Consider the following 19,815-nt stretch of genomic DNA (forward strand, 5'->3'; position numbering starts at 1 on the left):
AGAGAGAGACAGAGCATGAATGGGGGAGGGGCAGAGAGAGAGGGAGACACAGAATCGGAAGCATGCTCCAGGCCCTGAGCCATCAGCCCAGAGCCCGATGCGGGGCTCGAACTCACGGACCGTGAGATCGTGACCTGAGCTGAAGTCGGACGCTTAACCGACTGAGCCACCCAGGCGCCCCTTTACTACATCTTTAATATAGATTACCTCTCTTTATCTTCATTAATAACCCCATCAGGTCATTTTTAGTCCTCATGTTTTAGATGTGAAGCTAGAGGTAAAGACAGGGTAAGTAACTTGCCCAAGGTCACACAGTTAATAAATAATAGATGGGATTGCAACCTATGGTCTCTGTGAATCCAGAGTTCAAACCTTTTCCCCTTCAAAGGCGCAGACAAGTTCAGACAGACATGTTGACCTTAGAGCCAAGAGCTACTGAGTCACTATGGCCTTCTCTTTGCATGAGTTTCAAGGTATTTCAAGATCATAAGTCTGTTTTTCCTCTTGATAGCTCCAGTGGCAACTTCTCTTAGTAAATTATCTGTTGCCTGACTAGCTTCATATCTAATGACTTTATTAAACTCCAGTTTGAATTTTCTTTTAATATTACCCTTTTAACCATCCCAAATGATTTCTTTCATGTAATGTTGCCCCTGAGGCATTGGAAAATATATCATTTCAGGAAAAATTATATAATACATTAAACACAAGACTCATAAAGAGAAACCAAAACACTATAAATGTTGGAAGATTCACATATTTCAGCCTTCTTCACTTGTGACTATTTATTGGCAACCTGTCTGTATGTAGCACTGTACTAGGCATCCCGAGCTCCTAGTTCCATGATCTCCTCTCCCCCCCAGTGATCCTTTGCTCCCCTCTTTCCAGCCACTTATTCCCATGGTCATACCTGGCCTGGTCCCCACAAATAATGTCAACACCCTAAAATTCAACTATAACACTTCCCCCCTCTGATCATCACTTTCTACCCTTCAGATCACCATGGTTGTTTGACCCTATCACGACCTCCAACCATTGACTCCACCACTTTTTCATTATCCATCAATCCTCTCCTCCTGTGTCCTCCCTTCCCTTTGAACCCAGTTTCGATTCCTTGGCATTACACTCACTCCTTTGAAACACTGTTGACTTGCTTGTCCCCTGTCTCTCCATCCTACTTGTTTGGCAAAATAGCAACTCTGGCTAAACTCAGACATTGGCCAGATAACCACGCTAGCTCCTGAGCGGCTGCATGTGGTTGGAAAACATCACAACCTTCTTCACCTGTCCTCGCCTCTGGGGCTTCTCACCCTTTACAACAGATGCAAGATTCCTGCTCTTCCTTTTTCTTGTTCTTTTTTATTTAAGTATGGTTGACACACATGTCATGTTAGTTTCAGGTGTGCAACGACTTAATGCTCACCACAAGTGTGGCTAACATGTGTCACCATGCAAGGCTACTACAATGCCATGGACTGTATTCCCTATGCTACCTTTTATCCCCGTGACTTATTCACTCCATAACCAGAAGTCTTTGTCTCCCACTGCCCTTCACGTATTTTGCCCACCCTCCATCTGGAAACCATTAGTTCTTTGAAGTTATAGGTCTGATTCTGCTTTTTGTTTGTTTATCCATGTGTTTTTTAGATCCACATATAAGCGAAATCATATGGTATTTGTCTTTCTCTGATTTATCTTGCTTAGCATTATACATTCTGTGTCCACCCATGTTGTTGCAAATGGCTAGATCTCATCCTTTTTATGGCTGTGTATTATTCCAGAGAGTGTGTGTTTGTGTGTGTGTAAATATATATATATATATATATATATATATATATATATTTATAAACACAAATACATACATTTATATAAATATATATACACACATGCATACATATATACCACATCTTCTTTATTCATTCATCTACCGACGGACACTTTAGCTGCTTTCATATCTCAGCTATTATAAATAATGCTGCAATAGTTTCCAACTCTTACCAGGCTTGTTTTTTGGGATCTTGCCTGCTCAAGAAGACTACTCCTAGAATTAACATCTTTAATTAACTAAATGTTTCTTGCATCTTTAAGTTCTTTCTCTGGATACTTAGCCCAAGCATAAAATCATCTTGTTGTATCTTCCACCTTTAAAACAAAACAAATCTTCTCTTGAAGAGAATCTGTACATCTACAGCTACAGCCCATTTTTCTGTTTCACTTCAGAGCAAAACTTCTGAAAAGAGGTGTTCATGGTCATCATCTCCACGTCCTCACTTCCTGTTTACTGTTTAACACACTCAGGCCATCCCCCTCCCCCAACTGCACCAAAATTGCTTTTATCTGACAAGTAATGAGGTCTCTGTTGCTAAACCCAATGCTTATTTATCTGTTCTGACTTTCCTCCAAATCCCGAAGGTATGTGAAATAGTGAACTATACCCTCGTTCGAGAAATGCTTTCTGTTTTGACATCTGAGAAAACACTGGAGTTTCTGGTTTTCCTACCCTCTCATTCACGTCCTTCTTCTAAGTCTTCCCTCAAGGTTCCCCTGCATCACCTTGTCATGTTCCAGGTACCACTCCTCAGCCTCCCTCTTTCACTCTTCACTCCAGGCAATCTCAGTCAGTCCCACAGCTATAAATGCCATCCACATGCTTGTGACTCCCAGATCTGCATATCCAGATTCATGCATCTAGCTGCTCATTTGACATTGCCACTTGGATGTACAATACACATTTTTTTAACATTTATTCACTTTTGAGACACAGAGAGAGACAGAGCATGAGCGGGGGAGGGGCAGAGCACGATGGGGGGACACAGAATCCAAAGCAGGCTTCAGGCTCTAAGCTATCAGCACAGAGCCTGACATGGGGCTCGAACTCACAGACCACGAGATCATAACCCTAGCTGAAGTCGGACGCTTAATCGACTGAGCCACCCAGGCGGCCACAATACACATCTTAAATGTGACATTCGCAAAAGACACATGACTCTACACCATTTATCCCTGATCTGGGCCTAGGTAAGCAACACCACCATCCACCAAAATTCTTGGGGCAAAATCCTAGTAGTGAAACGTGAATAATAGGTAAATCTCTGGAGACAGAAAATAGATCAGTGATCATCCAGGTATACTGGGTTGAATGATGGTCCCTAAAAAGATGTGGTCCTAACCTAGGAATCTATGAATGTAACATCATTTATTTGGGAAAAGGGTCTTTGTGATTGTAATTAAGTTAAGCATCTTGAGATGAGATCATCCCAGATTTCCCAGATGAGCCCTAAATCCCATGACAAGTGTCCTTATAACATATAAGAAGAGAGGACTTGGAAGGGCGGGGATGGCATGTGAAGACGGAGGCCGAGATTGGAGGGATGCAACCACAAGCCTGGGAACACCGGGAGCTGCCAGAAGCCAGAAAAGGCAAACAAGTATTTTCCTCTAGAGCCTTCAGAGATCATGCAGTCCTGCTGACAACTTTAGTTTGGACTTCTGGCCTTCAAAACTGAGAAGGAATAGAGGCATCTGGGTGGCTCAGTCGGTTGAGCATCCCACTTTGGCTTAGGTCGTGATTTTACAGTTCATGAGTTCCAGCCCTATGTCCGGCTCTGTGCCGATGGCGTGGAGCCTGCTTCAGATCTTCTGTCTCCCTCTCTCTCTCTCTGCCCCTCCCCCATGTTCCCTCTCTCAAAAACAAATAAACATTCAAAACTGAGAAGGCAAAACTGGGTGAAAAGAAAGTGGGCAAGTGAGGAGTGGTTGCTAATGGGTATGAGGTTTCTTTTGGGGTGACGAAAATGTTCTAAAATTATATCGTGGTGATGATTGTACAGCTGTGTAAATATACTAAAAACCATTGAACTGAGGACTAAGTGGATAAACTTTTATGGTCGCTACCTTATATCTAAATAAAGTTGAGAATAAAACCCTTAGGAGTTACTTTTTAATCTCTTTTTCTCACATCTAAATCCACCAGCAAGTCCTTGAGCTTGCTTCCTCAAATCTGACCACGTCTCATGGTCTCCATGACCAGCATTTTAGTGCAAGCCTATCGTCTCTGGTCTGTACCACCAGAATAGCCTAGATAATTTCCCTGCTCCTACTTGAGCCTCATCCAAATCCGTACTCCTTAAGACAAACAAAACAGTTCTCTTAGAACACAAATCACACCATGACACTCTCTTGCTTAACCCCTTCCCTGCCTGCTCCCATGGCTTTCCTTTCCACTTAGAGTAGAATCGAAACTTCTTGCCAAGTCCTACTGGTCTTGATATGACCTATCTGGCCTGTGTTTACATCCGAAACCTCATGTCCTCAGATACTGCCTTTTGCCCTACACTTCAGCCACACAAACATCCCTTATGATCCTGGGACAGACCATTCCTGTCCCTGTCTCAAGCTTCCGCCCCTGCTGTTCCTTCTGTGAGTGCAACTTCCCATGACTGTCTTCTTCCTGTCAAAACCTCTTCTGACCACCCTATATAGAGTCACCTTTCTCTCATTTACTGTCAATCATGTTGCGTTTTTAGCTATTTTTGTTTTTTGAAATAATCTTGTTTGTTTAGTTGTGTATTTATTTCTAGTGTCTTTCCGTCCAGTAAAAGTAAGCTCTATGGGAATAGGAACCTTATTCATCTTGCTCGCTGCTACATCCCCACTCTTATCCCAGTGCCTGACAAAAGAGATGCTCATTAAATACTGCATACATGAACAAGTAAAGGATATAAATTATCATGCATAGGCTTTTGCCCTTAGGAAGCTTATAGTCTATTGGAAATACAAGACATACTTGCACTGTCCAGATGGCTGTGAAAATTCTTGGCACTTATATTCCGCTTATCTTTATCCTATAGGTTTCTTTAACTGATAAGTTCAGTGAAAAAGAGCACAGGCTCCTCGATGGCAGGGACATTCTCTGCCTCCTTCACCCTGTATCCCTTAGGTTTAGGCTGTAGGCATGTACTACATGCTCATTTTCCTAGTGAACGAATCAGCCATGTTTAACAACAGCTCAAACAAAACACTCCTACCACCACCAACGAATATCCTGAGCATCCCAGCTGCAAATATGCAATATTAATAATATTTAAATAAATAGATGGTCTTTTATAAAGAAGAAAACCCCACCGTGAGAATCGTCAGGGAGGAACAAACACAAATAAATCAACTACCTCATTAAAACGATTAGGCTAAGTGAGCCAAAAGGTCCCTTTCATTATAAAATTCCAATTCCGAGATTATACGTTAGGCATTTGGAATGGCAGCTATACAAATTCACTGAGAAGTAATCACGGTAGACATAATAGTTCCCTAAAGATGTCACCATATGAATCCCCAGAATGCGACTGTATTACTTCACAGGCAAAATGAAATTTGCCCGTGTGATTAAGTTGAAGATTTTCACATGGTTAGATTAACCTGGATTATCCAGATAGGCCCCATCTAATCACAAAGACCCATCAAAGGGAAAAGGACAAGGGAGTCAGAGAGAAGAAGATGTGACTATAGAATCAGTGATATGCTTGCAGGCGGGGTGTCACAAGTGGAAAACTGTAGACAGCATCTAGAAGCTGAGAAAGACAAGGGAACAAATTCTCTCCTAGAGCCTCCAGAAGGAACGCAGCCCTGTCAGCACCTTGATTTTAGTGCCATAATTTTGGATTTCTGCCCTCCAGACCTGTGAGATAATACGTCTGTGTTGTTTGAAGCTGTTGTTTGTAGTAGTTTGTTACAGCAGCAATAGGAAATTAATGCAACATTTCACTATCATTCATCATAACTGTTTTCCTTGGTAATTTTCTCTGCAGTTTGTTTTATGCACTTAAAAAACAATCAGTTCTGCCACTTACTAACCACTGTTGTGACCTGGAGCAAATTGTTTCCACTCTGCTTCCTCATCTATAAAATGAGAATAAAAAATCCACACCGCAGGGTTGTTGAGAGAATTAAATAAGACAATTTCTGTAAGGATCATAGAGCACCAGGCTCATAGTAGGAACCAACAGAATGTTCTTTCCACTGACTGTCTCCCCAAACCTTATGGTTATGGACTTCCTCGTGAATTTCAAGATAATAATCAGAGTATGACATCGTGACATTTTCCAGACCTGACCAGTGTTGTTAAATCTTAATTGTAGCTACTGCTAAAAATATCTAAGACGGGTTGCTTAATCTGACTTTGACCTTGAAATATTCAAGTACTGGTAGTGTTTTTGGAAACCTAGTTCAAGTTTTGACTAGTATTTTCTGAATAGCTTTGGGGAAATAATTTATGGTTTCTGTTTATAACCTTGCTCCCCTCCTTTTGAATAACCTTCAGGTACATAAGTTCAAATACAATTTATAATTGAAATGGTGATTAAGTAAAAAATAAAGTGATAAGGTGTTTTTCCAGAAATCATGCACAATAAATGTTATTGTCTTAAAGATTAAATTGTCCGTACTGAACCCCATATTCTGCCAGTGTCTTAAGTGTCCCTTGTTAATTAAACACCTTTGAAATCATTACCCTTTTGGTGTCTATTTGATATCAGGGAAGTGTGACATATTTAGTACCTAGGTTATCCAAGCCTCAAAGGTCAATGCATTATAAATCAATAAGTACTTATCAAATTCCTACTTTTCTGTCAATTCCTTGAGGGCAGGGATCATGTATTTTTCATTTCTCCCATTTGTGACTCACAAGTTATCTGGAACATATTAAGTCCAATGACATGTCTTCAAAACTTTAAAAGCAGGATAAGAAACCCCCAGGTTACAAAAAGGTTAAAATACAAAGGTTTCCTTTTCTTAGCATAGTTTTCTATAGAAATATAATATGTGTATATTTCTTTAGAAATAACTATATAAGTAGGAATATAACAGAATGTTAATAATCATAAAATATTTTGATACATACTTATAAGTGACTGTCATGTTACATATATATGAAGTTTCCAAGCTGGCCTGTAAACTCCAATTGAGCCCATAATAAATAAAGTAAACAGGCTTCACTTTATTTTGAACATAATGAGATATATTTTAATATAGGACAAGACTAAGGATTGTCCCTAGGCCAGGTTTCCTTTCAAAGCAAAACTCTGATTCACAGCCACTTTCTAAGTCCCCATACAGGATGCTGAGGCTGGATTGGGGCATAGGAGAGAGACAGAAGGCATAGGGCATTCTAATGGGTAGCATTCTTGTGGCAGAAAAGGGGCTAAGAGACTTTGGTTTGCACTGATCTGGCTCCCAGGAAATAATACTAATAACATCCTCTGCCAAAGTTAGTCTTTATGGCTTATAATGCATTTTCATGTGCAGCAGGTGCTTATAACCTAGAGTCTGTGGGATGTCTAGTGGATGTGTAAAAGGACTTTGGAACTTCAGGAGTGACTTCTTAGAAATTGTAGGCAAAGTCTAGGCTACTTGTACGTTTGTTTTAGAGAGGGTCATTCTCAAAGGGCTGTGTGACTCAAATAAATTAATAGCTCAAGAGACATGGTCTCATTTGCCGCCCCCCCATAACCACTTGGTGGGGAGAATAGTGTAAGCATTATTATATCGGGATCGTCCCCCAATCAGAAGCCATGGGTAACAGGTAGTGGCCCCACAGAATCCACCAGCCAGCTGCCCAAGTGAGCAGGGGTCAAAGTGCACAGGGATGTGAGCATGACAGGTGGCTGGTAAGGGAAGGACTAGAGGGAATAAGGAGTTATTGGAAGGAATTCCTACAGGGTAATCTTGTGAGAAGGTGGAAAGAGAACGGGGAGAGCAAGTGGACTTGAAGACATGAGAGAAGCCTGAAAAATAGTAAGGCTTCATTTTTATCTAAGGGACACAAAGAAATACGTGTAAAAGGCGTAGGCACTCCCTCAAGGAGCTCATACCCTTGATGGGGCATGGAGAAGTTGGGATCAACTTCTAAGTTAACTCATAAGTTGACTAAAAGTAAGTGCTATTTTATGGATCTGGCCACATCCCACAGTAATTATCTCAGTGTACATAGTAGGAGCTCAATAAATATTTTGTTTGTATATCATGTTGACAGTAGACACTAGGAGGATAAAAATAGAATGAGTGATCAATGTGTGGTACTATTCACTGCCGTGTGTGGTCAGATAAAGGATGGAATAACAGTGGGAGACCCAGGGAGCCAAGAGCACTCTGGCTGTACCAGAAAAGATGGGTAATATTTTTGCAAAACAAAGATGCAGTTGAGGGAATGTTTAGACAAATATTGGGGAATATAGTGATATTTTTTTCTGATTAAAACTCAGGGAGTGAAAGAAAGGAGGCCCTTTGAATCCAAATTTCTCATGTGATAGGGGAGGTGATATGACAGTTATATAGGAAGTTCAGGGCTATACTCCGCTCTCTTGACTCCTAGGCTTATGATGTCTCCACTATTCCATGCTGCTATGTTGGATAGTAGTGAGAAATAGGGCTAGATAGATAAGGTGGGACCTGATTAGCAGGGTGTTATATCTGAGAATAGGGGTTTGGGCATTGCAAATGCAAGGTATGAATAGAGGAGCATCATAGAAGAGGCATTGGCCAGTGGAGGAAAACTAATCCTGGGTTTACACATGAAGAAAGAAATGGTTCCATTCTACAATCAGTAAACATTTGATGATTTGGCACGTACCCAGCATCAGAATGAGAAATTTGGCATCTGGAGATTTAACATAAACACTGAAGATAACCAGGCACACAGCAGTGTGGCCCAGACCTTTGATAGCAGCCACCTGCACCTAAATGATGATGGTTGTCGGCCAAACATTCATGAGTATCAAAGACACATCCCAGCCACAGCATATAGAGCACTGATAGACTGGATGCTCGTGGATACAAAGAGCAACTTCACATGCTTGGTGCATGAGTGGAGAAATGATGGCCCATTAAAGAAAGTCTTATTAATCATTAACTATGTGACTCGTGATTTTTCACCAAGCCGTGTCAGATGCCTTGTGCCTGAGACACCAGCTTCACGATATAGCCTTCCGCAGTTGCAGACAACATGCTTCCCACATCTAAGATTCTTGTGATGGCAAATCCATCACTTGAACCATTTTTAACCATTCCCAGACATTGTTTAGAGTGGCTGCAAGCTTTTCCTTGACAATGGTCACAGTGACTGAATCACAGACTTCTTTAAGACATCTCAACTGCCAGCAAAGGTGGAAGATCATTAGGTCATTCATACATTTTTTCTGTTTTAAAGGCAGAGTTGTCAGGATTCAAGGCGTTTTTCAGGAATGATTTACGTACAATGAAATGCAGTGTACTTCAATATAAGTTCAGTGAGATTTCGTGAAGGCATACGACCCAAGTTACCCACATCTCTGTAAAATACAGAACATTTCAATCACCCCAGGAAGTTTCCTCACACCCCTGCCTTGTCAATTTCTGCTCCACCCAAGGCAATCAGTATTCCAATTTCTATCACCATAAATTAGGTCTCCCTGTTCCAGAACTTTATGTAAGTGGAATCATGATTATATACTATTATCTTGTCTGGCTTTTTCACTCAGCATACCATTCTTTAGTATCTGTCCATGTTGCTGACTGTAAGTAGTCTGTTGTTTTTGTTGTGGAGCAGTATGCCGTCATGTACATATACCACGGTTTGTTTATCCATTCCCCTGGTGGTAGACTTGTTTCCAGACTTTGGAAATCATAAACAAAGCAGCTACGAACAATCTTGTACTAGGTTTTTGTGGACACGTGATTTCATTTCTCTTGAATAAACACATAAAAGTGGTTTGGTTGGGCATAGGCTAGATGTCTGTTTAACTTTATAAGAAACTGCCAGCTTTCCAGAAAGATTGTACAATTCCGCCTTTGCATCAGCAATGTATGAGGGTTTTCATTGTTCCACATCCTTGCCAACATTTGGTGTTGTCAGTATTTTTCAATTTAACCATTCTAGGAAATGTATACTGGTGTCTCATTATGTCATGATGAAAATTATATTGAGCACTTTTGCATGTGTTTATTGCCCATTTACACGTCATTCTGTGTCTGCTATGACTATGTGTTTGCTAATTTTTGGGGTGGTAGGGTATTTTGTCTTTTTGTTATTGATTCCCTGGAGAACTTTATGTGGCACTGTGAATATTTTCTCCCATCTATTTTTTGATAAGCAGAATTTTTTTTTAATTTTCATGATGTCTAATTTATCAGGTTTTTTCTTCTATGGTTAGTACTTTTCATGTTCTAAGAAATCTTTGTCTGTGCCAAGTTACTAAGGTAATCTGCTGTGCTTTCTTCTAGGAACTTCATGGTTTAATTTTATATTTAGGTTTATGATCCATTTTAAATTATTTTTTCTGTATTATGTGAGGTAAGGATTGGGGTTCATTTTTTTTTATATGAATGTCCAGTTGTTGAAGCATTACTTATTGAAAAGCCTTTCCTCTGCCCACTGAACAGCTTTGGTGCCTTTATCAAAAAATCAGTTAGCTTTATATGTGCCTGTATATTTCTGGACCCTTAATTCAGTTTCATAGTCCTTTTTTCTATCCTTATACCAACTTCAAACTATTTATTGCTGTAGCATTATAGTAAGTCTTCAACCGTGTCCAGGATTGCTTTGACTATTCCAAATACTTTGCATTTACATATAAATTTCAGGACCAATCTGTCAATTTCTACCAAAGAGCCCACTGGGATTGCATAGAATCTAAAGAAAACTTTGGAAGAACTGGCATCTTAACAATATTGCACCTTCTAAATCACGAACATTTCCCCATGTATCTGGGTCTTTAATTTCTCTCAGCAATGCCTTACAGTTTTCAGTAGAGTTCTTACACATTTTCCACTAGATTTATTCCATAGTCTTTTATGTTTCTGATGCAATTGGAAATTATTTTTAATTCATATTCCATTTAGGTTCCTTTGTCTTTCCTTCTTTTTTAGTGTTTGTTTATTTATTTTGAGAGAGAGAGAATGCACATGAGAGCAAGACAGGGGCAGAGAGAGAGGGAGAAAGAGAGAATCCCAAGCAGGCTCCACGTTGTCAGTGCAGAGCCCGATGTGGGGCTCAATCTCATGAACCATGAACCATGAGATCATGACCTGAACTGAAGTCAAGAGTAGGACACTTAACCAACTGAGCCACCCAGGCGTCCCTGTCTTCTTTTTAATATAGCTGTCTTAAGTATTTCTTCTCCATACATTGAGCCCTATGTATCAGATGGTATATAACTTTTGTTTAAACCATCAAATGTGATTGTAGAAACTCAGGAAGAAAAAAAAAAGTTTATGAGAAATAAGTGAGAAATCCAGAGCATCTCAGGACACATATTAAAGGAGGCCAACTCAGTGCTGTGGTCTTTTGACTTTCCCCCTTTCCCTTTCTTCTTCGTGTAGTGCAGCTCTGTGCTGATATATGGAGCAGACATTTTAAGAGCACAAGAATGAAGAGAAATGAGAAATCCAGAAGGATGTCTGGTCTCGGAAGGCATTGTGAAGGTGCCATACCAATTTAGTTTACCTAACTCCAGATTTCTTGCTATGAGGAAAATAAAAGCCATTTGATTAAACTCGTATGGGGGAGAAGTGCCCTCCTTACTAAGGTTTCTGATTCAGTGGTTTGGAGTAGGGCCCAGGAACCTGCATCTTTAAGATGAGCTTCAAGGGATTCTCATGCTGGTAATCCAAGGACATCCTGAAGAAACTCTACTTTGGCAAGTATAAATAGGAAATTTAGTGATAACAGGGGCAGAGGGGTAGCAATGCAAGGCGGAAATTTCAGAGGCATATAAAAGCTTACAAATGACTGCTTAGGCTTTACATTATGATCCACCAACACGATCCTTAAATTTCCTCACTTAAGAGACATGACAGGGAAAAGGAAACTGATGTGAAAACTAGAAATTGCTTTTAGCAGATTCAGTCACTTCAATTCTCATTTAGCTTTATTATGAAATTCTATCAAGTAGCTGAAATGAGAGCATTTTCTTCCAGAGAACCATTACTTTATAAAATATTGACTTGGGTGATCTATACCCAGAAATATAAGATCTATTCAATTCTCCTAAGTGCAGTTCAAGCAGTGCCCTTTCTAAGAGGTAATACTAAACGTAATAAATGGATGCTACCCCTGCTTAAATAAATAAATGGTTTCAATTGTCAATATCACTGCAAAAACATTCTAAAATTTTCTTGCTGAGAGTATCTTATTTATAGACATTAGCCCCAGTTCTAATGTTGAACTATGACAGATCCCGTGCTAAAACCAATCCGACATGCAGTAGTGTGTTCTTCCAGGAAGATAGACTTGTGTTATTCTTTTCTTTATGAAATAGGAAGCTCCCCTAATGCATTTAAAATTGGACTTTATTTTTTTTTTAATTTTTTTTTTAACGTTTATTTATTTTTGAGACAGAGAGAGACAGAGCATGAACGGGGGAGGGTCAGAGAGAGGGAGACACAGAATCTGAAACAGGCTCCAGGCTCTGAGCTGTCAGCACAGAGCCCGACGCGGGGCTTGAACTCACAGACCATGAGATCATGACCTGAGCCGAAGTCGGCCACTTAACCGACTGAGCCACCCAGGCGCCCCAAAATTGGACTTTATTAACATAGCTTCAGAATTCTTATACTGAAATTTTTGTGAAGTGTATATAGCAAATACAAAATAATTACAGTGAAGTCTTATCTTATGCAGGAGTCAGGCACTTAAGTGTGCTCATAACAGTTTGGTGTAGACATAAATTAACTTTGGGAATTTCTTAAATCATGTATGCAGTGTAACGCCAAAGCGGTTGTCTCTGGTCTTTGATGACATGAATGTTGAAATTCAGAATCCCATTCTCTCATACTTTCAGAGCTAGAAGAGAGGAGCTGAGAAGAACTGACAAGAGCAGGTTGAGTGGCCCATATATGCCCAGGGGAGGGGATTTAGAAGAAAAGAATGAGATGGCGGCCCTCCAGCGTTCAGTCTGGTGGGAAAGACAGACAAGCCAAGAAATCCTTATAGCAAGGTAAGTGTTGTAGGGGAGTTATGGTCAGTCTGGATCACGGACCCATATCAGAGTGAGTTCCGAGCTTTGCTGGAGCTGAGACTGAGGCAGAGAAGGGGAGACCAGCTAGGGAAGACATCTGAGGGGAGGTGCTGGCATGGCAACCACATTTTAGAAGGCGGCATAATCGTAACTGTGTGCTATATCTGTGAAAGCGCAAAAGAGGGCGAGGTTGTTCCCCTCCAGAGCACAGTGTGCTTCAGGAGAGGGGCCACACATCCAGGAAGAAGCACATAGGATCCGTGGCAAAAAAAGGTTTGGATGCAATGCCAAGGAATTCTAACTTTATTATAAAAATAATAGGTAGTCATTAAAGGATACTAAGCAGAAAAATGAAGTAACTAGATATGCATGTTAGGAAGTTTACTCTGATTGATCAGATTTGGTGTTTATGATCATTTCTGCAAAGCTCTCAATATTAGAAACTTGATCAGGAACTTTACCCTTCATATATCTCCCCCAAATAAAGATGGCTTCCCATGGAACTCTGCATTTTTCTGGCTTTCCTTCCTTGAGCCATTGTAACTCTTGGAACTTTCTCTTTGAATACAAGAAATCAATGGAAAAATAATTTAATAGCAACTATCTATCTACTTCTTTTCATTCATTTATTTCCCACAGCCAGCTTTTAAGTAAATCTCTACAGAGAAAATGCTACCGTGGATTGCCAACGTGTACCCTAAATGCAAAAGATAACTAATGATGAAGCAATGAAAAATAAGCCCAAATCTCTAGTCATTGGAGCAATATTTCTATTATATGACATGATTTTATTAGTCCATACCGAGGAAATGCAGAATCAAAGCCAGTTTATAAAGGAACCAGTTTGAAGGACAGGAGTCATGAATAATTATTCCATCTGCCCAGAGACCATACAAAACGATAGCCTGTATGTCCGTATTTGTTTATCATGTAAATGGGTGTCATCTCTAAACTGGACATACTTTGGGATACGATCCAAAATCCGATTCAGAGTTCGAACACACCATCATTTATTTCTCTGTTAATCGGCTATGGAGTGTAGTGCAGTAGTCAAGAGCTAAAGCTAGAGGCTGCAGATTTCAGGTCTGCCTCACTCCAGCTGTGTGATCTTGGGTACGTTCTTGACTTTTGTTGAGCCTTCATTTCCTCATCCATAAAAAGGGATAATGGTAATGCAATTTACCATTACCAATTACCTTTACAGGGTCATTGTGAGGGTTAAGTTAGTCAATAGATACAGAGTACCTAGAACAATGCCTTTCTTATAATAAACATTATAAATGTATTTATTCTTGTTGTTAGTATTATCTTTTACTTCTGATCTGGACAACTAATACTGTCTACTTTTTTCAAAAACCTAAAAAACTATTTTTAAATTACAGAAAAATTTTCTATGTCTCTATTTGCATAATTATTTTCCTTAAAATCAAACAAGGCAATGCACTTGGACGTAAATATAATAGATTTTGCCAGGACACATCTCAGGAAAAACTAGTAGTTGGCCCTATTCAGTGATCTCTGATGAGATGAGTCTGGAATCAACAATATTTGAAAATAACTACAACATCCTTGGGTGTACATTAAAGCAGATTTTTAATGGAAATAGTTTCCTGGGGACCTATACTGGCAGACAATGATAGCATTTTAGGATTATGGGCACAAGCCCTAAAGTCTGATAGCCAAGTGAACACAAAAGAATAGAGGAGTTTCTTTTTCTGAATTTTTATTTTTCTAAGCTACATTAAGGCCATCACCGTATAGGTGGAAAATATTGTCACCTGCTTGACTACAATATTCTTTTCCTTTCTTGGTGATTATCGAGTATATGTATAATCATGTCTAAAATTTATGTTATGACTATTTCATATAATTATATAAATATTAATAATTACATTAATTTATGTTATGTCTAGACCTCAGTTCCCCTTATTTTTTAACTTGCACACATTTTTGGTTTTTTATTTATTTATTTATTTTTTATTTTATTTATTTATTTTTTCAGTATATGAAATTTATTGTCAAATTGGTTTCCATACAGCACCCAGTGCTCATCCCAAAAGATGCCCTCTTCAATAATCATCACCCTACCCTCCCCTCCCTCCCACCCCCCATCAACCCTCAGTTTGTTCTCAGTTTTTAAGAGTCTCTTATGTTTGGCTCTCTCCCACTCTAACCTCTTTTTTTTTTTTTTCCTTCCCCTCGCCCATGGGTTTCTGTTAAGTTTCTCAGGATCCACATAAGAGTGAAACCATATGGTATCTGTCTTTCTCTGTATGGCTTATTTCACTTAGCATAACACTCTCCAGTTCCATCCACGTTGCTACAAAAGGCCATATTTCATTCTTTCTCATTGCCACGTAGTACTCCATTGTGTATATAAACCACAATTTCTTTATCCATTCGTCAGTTGATGGACATTTAGGCTCTTTCCATAATTTGGCTATTGTTGAAAGCGCTGCTACAAACATTGGGGTACAATTGCTCCTATGCATCAGCACTCCCACAAAGACAGAACTTTAAAAACAATGAGTTCATTAAAGAGCTGTATTAGTTCCCTTATAACAACATTACTGAAAAAACAAATTTGTTCTCTTACAGTTCTGGAGGTCACAGGTCTAAAATCAAGACACAGACCTCCAGTTATGGAATGAGTAAGTCACGGGAACAAAAGGCAGAGCATAAGGAATACCATCAATGATGTTGTATTGGCGGTGTAATGGGACAGATAGCAGCTACACGTTGTGTTGAACATCGCATAGTGTATAAACTTGTCAAATCACTCAGTCATACACCTAAAGCTAATGTAACACTGTGTGTCAATTATACTCAAAAAATTTTTTTTTATTAAAGAAAAAAAAGATGGTAATAGTGGGTTTCTTCTAGAGGGTCCAGAAAAGAATCCATTTCTTTGCCTTTTTCAGCTTCTAAAAGCCACTTAACATTCCTTGGTATACGCCTCCTTCCTTGAATCACTCCAACTTCTCACTTCTGTTGTCACATCTCCTACTCCCTTTGATCCACATTTCTCCCTCTTATAAGAACCCTTGTGATTACACAGGGCCCACGCAGATAATCTAGAATAATCCCCCAATCTCAAAATCCTGAACTTAATCACACCTGCAAAGTCCTTGTTACTGTGTAAATATGCACAGGTTCAGGTTCTGGAAATTAGGACACGGACATCTTTAGGGGCACATTATTCAGCCTACCACAAGGTCTTACGTTGTTGAAAATCTCCTGTGTTGCATGAACGTTACTTTAGAGATAACCAATCTGGACATCCCCTGAAGGGTCAAACCCAGGGATATTCAGCAAAAAGTCCTCCTGAACTATCTTATTTCAGGCTGGCAAATCCTGACAGACTCTGAATACATTTTATTGCTCTTATAACTTGTTCATACTCAGAAAAAGAGCAGCAGACGCCAGAAGGGAGGATCAGTTCTCTTTGAATCCTTTCCTGGTGTTACCATGTGAGAACTGATACACAAATCTGTGTGGCCTGGATCTCTGAGCACAGGATGGCTCAACTGAAATCCTGGAGCAACAGACGTGGGAGAGCAGATCTTGTCCCTTGTTGGTCATTATCTTTCATGGTTCCCCATCTCCTTCTGGACTACATTCAAGGCCTTCTGCACTGCCCACAGGACTTTCCAGATCTGACCCACATTTATCTGTCAACCTCTCCCCGAGCACCCCCTAGTGGTACGTCAGATGCTTAGTACTACCAGAGTCCATTTAAGCTGTCCAGTCAATCCCACGGGCTCACTGAAACTCTCATGCTTGCACACGCCTTGTTCATTCTGTTCAGCATCTGGCAAATTAACCTGCCTCCAAACAAACTCCTCCTTTAAGGAAATCGTCCTACCTCACGGCCTTACTGAAGAAACATCTCCCTCAGATTATGGGTTCTCCTCTTTACCCTCTTTATAATGTTAGTGATTCTGTAATTATTGTAGTGGGGACAGGTTACACAATTTGTGGGGCTCACTGCACGATGAAAATGTGGCATCCCCCGTTTAAAAATTAAGAATTTCAAGACAGCAGAGCATTAAACCAAGCTTAGGGCACTTCTAAGCCCAGGGCTGTGTGTGACTACCACGGTCGCACATCCATGAAGCCAGCCCTTGACCCTAGTGTGTGTCTGATAAGGACACTGAGGTCAGAAACTCATCTGTAATCTGTAATCCACATGCTTGGTCAGTGCCCCCCACACAAAGGCACACAAAAATAACGGTTGAATAAATGCATAAATGAATGAATAAGCAATATTGAAGATAGTTTTTATTTTACAGAAGATTGTATATATTTGTTTCCTATACAATGGGATGTCAGAGCAAATTGTCACAAACTTGGTGGCTTAAAACAACAGAGATTTACTCTGTCATAGTTCTGGAGGCTATAAGTCTGAAATCAAGGTGTCAGCAGGGCCATGTTCCCTTTGAAGGCTCTAAGGAAGAATCCTTCCTCTTCTCCTCGCTTCTGACAGCTCCAGCAATCCTTGGGGTTCCTTGGCTTATAGCCCCTTCCCTCCACTCTTTGACTCCATTGTCACAAGACCTTATCCCTTCTGTGTTCATCTCGTGTGTCTTTTTCTCTCCTTAGAAAGACACCAGTCATTGGATTGAGCGCCCACCCTCGTCCACTGTGACCTCACCTTAACTCATTACATCTGCTAAGACCCTATTTCCAAATAAGGTTACCTTCTGAGATTCCAGGTGGATGTGAATTTGAGGGGGAAGACACTATTCAAACCACTACATTTGTTTCTGGGACATTCTTCAGAATGCCTCAAGAATATTTTTTGATGATAACGTCTTTAACAGTTCCTAGGATTTGTAACTTAACTGTATTTGCCAAAGTATAATCTGGAGAACTAAAAGACATTTGGATGTGGTCATATAACCAGTATCAATTATGGTTGAAGCATCCTGGAATGTGAAGGGAGCAAAAAAAAACCCCAAAAAACAAAAACAAACAACAACAACAAGAATAGGAAAATGCCCAAATTTTCATAAGGAAGATAAGGAGAAATCCAGGAACTTCTAAGTTTCCTGCCAACTCTGTGTGTATGTAAATGGCTGGGAGCTAGTTGGTTGGAATTTCCTGTACAGTCCCTGTTCCCTGGGGATGGCTAGGTGGTTAGAATGCCCTTGGGCTCAGCAGTTTGCATGCTGTTTATCAAGGGTTAGGAACGTGTATTACCTTGCATGTGATAAGTAGATAAGATCTGAGAGAAGCCTTTTGAGGGTTTTAATTAAATTCACATTTAGTGGCTTCTTGCTGAATGTTCATGGTTTCATTAATTGTTCAAACTATCACAGAAGCATGAGGGTTTAAGTACCCCCCCCACCTGCTTTATTGGGGTACTAAAAGTTGACCAAAATGTAATATATTTAAAGTGTAGAATGTGATGATTTGATATACATATATATTATACACATATACATATGTACCATAATCAAGCTAGTTAACACATCCATCACATCACGGTTACCTTTTTTTTTTCCCCTTGGGTGGGAATGCTTAAGATCTGCTCCCTTAGCTATTTTCAAATATATAAAACAGTATTATTAACTCTAGTCACCAGGCCTTACATCAGATGCCCAGAACTTGTTCATCTTCTATAACTGAAAGCTTGTACCCTTTGACCAACATCTCCCACTTCCCCCAACCCCTAGCCCCTGTCAGCCACCATTCCATTCTGTGTTTCTATGAGGTCAACTTGTTTGTTTGCTTAGATTCCACCTGTGAGATCATACAGTCTATGACTTTATCTGGCTTATTTCACTTAGCATAATGCCCTCCAGGTTCATCCATGTCGTTGCCAATGGCAGGATTTTCTTTCTTTTTTACGGCAGAATAATAATCCAATATATATATTTACATAATATCATATATAATACAAAAATATATAATATAGTAGGTATATTACAGATGATATATTTATATGATATCTACATTATATAAATATATGTTTTCTTTACCATTCAGTTGTCGATGGACACTTAGATTGCTTCTATATCTTGCCTATTGTGAATAAGGCTACAATGAACATGGAGAACAGATAATCTCTTCTAGATAGTGAATTCATTTCCCTAGGATAAATACCCAGAAGTGGGGAGGGCTGGATCATACTGTAGTTCTATTTTTAATTTTTTTAATGTTTATTTTTTGAGAGAGAGACAGCAAGCACAAGCAAGGGAGGGGCAGAAAGAGAGGGAGACACAGAATCTGAAGCAGGTTCCAGGCTCTGAGCTGTCAGCACAGAGCCCAATCCAATGCAGGGCTCACACCCACAAACTGTGAGATCGTGACCTGAGCTGAAGTCGGACGCTCAACTGACTGAGCCACCCAGGCGCCCCAGTTCTATTTTTAATTTTTGAGGAGCCCCCATCCTGTTTTCCATAATGGCTGCACCAATTTACATTCCCACCAACAGTGCACAAGGGTTCCCTTTTCTCTACACCCTCCCCAACACTTGTTACCTCTTTTCTTTATGATAATAGACATCTTACCAGATGTGAGGTGATACCTGATTTGCATCTCCCTGATGATAAGCGATGTTGAGCATCTTTCACAGAGCTGTTGGCCATTTGTAGGTCTTCTTTGGAAAAATGTCTCTTTGGATTCTTTGCCCATTTTTAAACCAGATTTTTTGGTTTTGCTATTAAGTGTTCCTTATATATTTTGGAGATTAATCCCTTATTGGATATACAGTTTGCAAATATTTTCTCCCATTCCATAGGCTGCCTTTTCACTTTGCTTCCTTTGCTGTCCAGAAGCACGTTAGGTTTTTTTTTTTTTTTTTTTTTTTGGTTGTTGTTTTTGC

General features: G+C 39.8%; 1 long non-coding RNA gene across 1 annotated transcript; it reads right to left on the reverse strand.

The window, feature by feature from the left end:
• Positions 1 to 17,254: 17,254 nt before the first annotated feature.
• Positions 17,255 to 18,668, reverse strand: LOC122234937. Its single transcript, XR_006212938.1, has 2 exons — positions 18,581 to 18,668; positions 17,255 to 17,583 (listed from the first exon to the last, which is right to left on the reverse strand). It is a non-coding gene; the product is annotated as an uncharacterized LOC122234937 (long non-coding RNA).
• Positions 18,669 to 19,815: the final 1,147 nt, after the last annotated feature.

The sequence above is a fragment of the Panthera tigris genome, chromosome F2, assembly GCF_018350195.1.
Source record: "Panthera tigris isolate Pti1 chromosome F2, P.tigris_Pti1_mat1.1, whole genome shotgun sequence".
Lineage (NCBI taxonomy): Eukaryota > Metazoa > Chordata > Mammalia > Carnivora > Felidae > Panthera > Panthera tigris.